Source organism: Mus caroli, unplaced genomic scaffold, assembly GCF_978045245.1.
Source record: "Mus caroli unplaced genomic scaffold, Mus_caroli_1 scaffold_5, whole genome shotgun sequence".
NCBI lineage: Eukaryota > Metazoa > Chordata > Mammalia > Rodentia > Muridae > Mus > Mus caroli.
Window position 1 is genome coordinate 83,891,889 of NW_028227260.1, and position 5,072 is coordinate 83,896,960.

Sequence of the window (5,072 nt, forward strand, 5' to 3'; positions counted from 1 at the left end):
GGATGCTGATCATGGGGTGGATCTCTGGATAGGGCAGTCTCTAAATGGTCCATCCTTTCGTCACAGCTCCAAACTTTGTCTCTGTAACTCCTTCCATGGGTGTTCTGTTCCCAATTCTAAGGAGGGGCATAGTGTCCACACTTCAGTCTTCATTCTTCTTGAGTTTTGCAGTTTCATGAGGTCCCATTTGTCAATTCTCGATCTTACAGCACAAGCCATTGCTGTTCTATTCAGGAATTTTTCCCCTGTGCACATATCTTCGAGGCTTTTCCCCACTTTCTCCTCTATAAGTTTCAGTGTCTCTGGTTTTATGTGAAGTTCCTTGATATACTTAGATTTGACCTTAGTACAAGGAGATAGGAATGGATCGATTCACAATCTTCTACATGATAACAACCAGTTGTGCCAGCACCATTTGTTGAAAATGCTGTCTTTCTTCCACTAGATGGTTTTAGCTCCCTTGTCAAAGATCAAGTGACCATAGGTGTGTGGGTTCATTTCTGGGTCTTCAATTCTATTCCATTGGTCTACTTGTCTGTCACTATACCAGTACCATACAGTTTTTATCACAATGGCTCTGTAGTAAAGCTTTAGGTCAGGCATAGTGATTCCCCCAGAGGTTCTTTTATCCTTGAGAAGAGTTTTGGCTAGCCTAGGTTTTTTGTTATTCCAGATGAAGTTGCAGATTGCTCTTTCTAATTCGTTGAAGAATTGAGTTGGAATTTTGATGGGGATTGCATTGAATCTGTAGATTGCTTTTGGCAAGATAGCCATTTTTACAATGTTGATCCTGCCAATCCATGAGCATGGGAGATCTTTCCATCTTCTGAGATCTTCTTTAATTTCTTTCTTCAGAGACTTGAAGTTCTTATCATACAGATCTTTCACTTCCTTAGTTAGAGTCACGCCAAGATATTTTATATTATTTGTGACTATTGAGAAGGGTGTTGTTTCCCTAATTTCTTTCTCAGCCTGTTTATTCTTTGTGTAGAGAAAGGCAATTGACTTGTTTGAGTTAATTTTATATCCAGTTACTTCACTGAAGCTGTTTATCAGGTTTAGGAGTTCTCTGGTGGAATTTTTAGGGTCACTTATATATACTATCATATCATCTGCAAAAAGTGATATTTTGACTTCATCCTTTCCAATTTGTATCCCCTTGATCTCCTTTTGTTGTCGAATTGCTCTGGCTAGGACTTCAAGTACAATGTTGAATAGGTATGGGGAGAGTGGGCAGCCTTTTCTAGTCCCTGATTTTAGTGGGATTGCTTCAAGCTTCTCACCATTTATTTTGATGTTGGCTACTGGTTTGCTGTAGATTACTTTTATCATGCTTAGGTATGGGCCTTGAATTCCTGATCTTTCCAAGACTTTTATTATGAATGGGTGTTGGATCTTGTTGAATGCTTTTTCTGCATCTAACGAGATGATCATGTGCTTTTTGTCTTTGAGTTTGTTTATATAATGGATTACGTTGATGGATTTCTGTATATTAAACCATCCCTGCATCCCTGGAATAAAACCTACTTGGTCAGGATGGATGATTGCTTTAATGTGTTCTTGGATTCGGTTAGCTAGAATTTTATTGAGTATTTTTGCGTCAATATTTATAAGGGAAATTCGTCTGAAGTTCTCTATCTTTGTTGGATCTTTATGTGGTTTAGTTATCAGAGTAATTGTGGCTTCATAGAATGAGTTGGGTAGAGTTCCTTCTACTTCTATTTTGTGGAATAGTTTGTGCAGAACTGGAATTAGATCCTCTTTGAAGGTCTGGTAGAACTCTGCACTAAACCCATCTGGTTCTGGGCTTTTTTTGGCTGGGAGATTATTAATGACTGCTTATATTTCTTTAGGGGATATGGGACTGTTTCGCTCATTAACTTGATCCTGATTTAATTTTGGTACCTGGTATCTGTCCAGAAATTTGTCCATTTCGTCCAGGTTTTCAAGTTTTGTGAGTATAGCCTTTTGTAGAAGGATCTGATGGTGTTTTGGATTTCTTCAGGATCTGTTGTTATGTCTCCCTTTTCATTTCTGATTTGTTAATTAGGATGTTGTCCCTGTGCCCTCTAGTGAGTCTAGCTAAGGGTTTATCTATCTTGTTGATTTTCTCAAAGATCCAACTCCTCGTTTGGTTAATTCTTTGAATTAATTCTTCTTGTTTCCACTTGGTTGATTTCACCCCTGAGTTTGATTATTTCCTGCCGTCTACTTCTCTTGGGTGAATTTTCTTCCTTTTTTTCTAGAGCTTTTAGATGTGTTGTCAAGCTGCTAGTGTGTGATCTCTCTAGTTTCTTTTTGTAGGCACTCAGAGCTATGAGTTTCCCTCTTAGAAATGCTTTCATTGTGTCCCATAGGTTTGGGTAATTTGTGGCTTCATTTTCATTAAACTCTAAAAAGTCTTTAATTTCTTTCTTTATTCCATCCTTGACCAAGGTATCATTGAGAAGAGTGTTATTCAGTTTCCACGTGAATGTTGGCTTTCTATTATTTATGTTGTTATTGAAGATCAGCCTTAGTCCATGGTGGTCTGATAGGATGCATGGGACAATTTAAATATTTTTGTATCTGTTGAGGCCTGTTTTTTGACCAATTATATGGTCAATTTTGGAGAAGGTCCCGTGAGGTGCTGAGAAGAAGGTATATCCTTTTGTTTTAGGATAAAATGTTCTGTAGATATCTGTTAAGTCCATTTGGTTCATAACTTCTGTTAGTTTCACTGTGTCCCTGTTTAGTTTCTGTTTCCAGGACCTGTCCATTGATGAAAGTGGTGTGTTGAAGTCTCCCACTATTATTGTGTGAGGTTCAATGTGTGTTTTGAACTTTACTAACGTGCCTTTAATGAATGTGGCTGCCCTTGCATTTGGGGCATAGATATTCAGAATTGAGAGTTCCTCTTGGAGGATTTTACCTTTGATGAGTATGAAGTGTCCCTCCTTGTCTTTTTTGATAACTTTGGGTTGGAAGTCGATTTTATTCGATATCAGAATGGCTACTCCAGCTTGTTTCTTCACACCATTTGCTTGGAACATTGTTTTCCAGCCTTTTTTTCTGAGGTAGTATCTGTCTTTTTCCCTGAGATGGGTTTCCTGTAAGCAGCAGAATGTTGGGTCCTGTTTGTGTAGCCAGTCTGTTAGTCTATATCTTTTTATTGGGGAATTGAGTCCATTGATATTAAGAGATATTAAGGAAAAGTAATTGTTGCTTCCTTTTATTTTTGTTGTTAGAGTTGGCATTCTGTTCTTGTGGCAGTCTTCTTTTAGGTTCGTTGAGGGATTACTTTCTTGTTTTTTCTAGGTCGTGATTTTCCGTCCTTGTATTTTTTTTTTTTCTGTTATTATCCTTTGAAGGGCTGGATTCGTGGAAAGTTAATGTGTGAATTTGGTTTTGTTGTGGAATACTTTGGTTTCTCCATCTAAGGTAATTGAGAGTTTGGCCGGGTATAGTAGCCTGGGCTGGCATTTGTGTTCTCTTAGTGTCTGTATAACATCTGTCCAGGCTCTTCTGTCTTTCATAGTCTTTGGTGAAAAGTCTGTTGTAATTCTGATAGGCCTGCCTTTATATGTTACTTGACATTTCTCCCTTACTGCTTTTAATATTCTATTTTATTTAGTGCATTTGTTGTTCTGATTATTATGTGTCGGGAGGAATTTCTTTTCTGGTCCAGTCTATTTGGAGTTCTGTAGGCTTCTTGTATTATCATGGGCATCTCTTTCTTTAGCATTGGGAAGTTTTCTTCTATTATTTTTTGAAGATATTTGCTGGCCCTTTAAGTTGAAAATCTTCATTCTCATCAACTCCTATTATCCATAGGTTTGGTCTTCTCATTGTGTCCTGTATTTCCTGGGTGTTTTGAGCTAGGATACTTTTGCATTTTGTATTTTATTTGATTGTTGTACCGATGTTCTCTATGGAATCTTCTGCACCTGAGATTCTCTCTTCCATCTCTTGTATTCTGTTGCTGATGCTCGCATCCATGGTTCCAGTTTTCTTTCCTAGGGTTTCTATCTCCAGCGTTGCCTCACTTTGGGTTTTCTTTATTGTGTCTACTTCCCTTTTTAGGTCTAGTATGGTTTTCTTCATTTCCATCACCTGTTTGGATGTGTTTTCCTGTTTTTCTTTAAGGACTTCTACCAGTTTGGTTTTGTTTTCCTGTTTTTCTTTAAGGACTTCTACCAGTTTGGTTGTGTTTTCCTGTTTTTCTTTAAGGAACTGTAACTCTTTAGCAGTGCTCGCCTGTATTTCTTTAAGTGAGTTATGAAAGTCCTTCTTGATGTCCTCTACCATCATCAGGAGATAAGTTTTAAATCTGGGTCTAGATTTTTGGCTGTGTTGTGGTGCCCAGGACTAGGTGGGTTGGGAGTGCTCCGTTCTGATGATGGTGAGTGGTCTTGATTTCTGTAAGTAGGATTCTTTCGTTTGCCTTTCGCCATCTGGTAGTCTTTGAAGCTAGCTGTTATAGTTGTCTATGATTAGAGCTTGTTCCTCAGGAGACTCTGTTAGCCTCTATCAGCAGACCTGGGAGGCTGGCTCTCTCCTTAGTTTCAGTGGTCAGAGTATTCTCTGCAGGCAAGCTCTATTCTTGCAGGGAAGGTGCCCAGATATCTGGTGTTCGACCCTGCCTCCTGGCAGAAGTTGTGTTCCATTCACCAGAAGTCTTAAGATCCCGTGGAGAATCCTGTGTGGGTCCTTGAGGGTGTCCGGAGACTCCTCTGGCAAGGCACCCTGATACTCGAGTGGACCGGAAGGGACTTGTGCCTCAGCAGAGGCCAGGTTGCCTGCTTCCCTAGTTAATGCAGTCTCAAGTTCCGCACAATTGGATTGGAGCAGACGCTGTGTTCCACTCACCAGAGTTCTTAGGATCCTGTGGGGGGTCCTGTGCAGGTCCTTGAGGGTGTCCGGAGACTCCACTGGCAAGGCACCCAAGTGCTTGAGTGGACCGGAAGGAACTTGTGCCCCAGCAGAGGCCGGGTTGCCTGCTTCCCTAGTTAATGCAGTCTCAAAATCCGCACGATTGGATTGGAGCAGACACTGTGTTCCACTCACCAGAGGTCTTAGGATCCCGTGGGGAG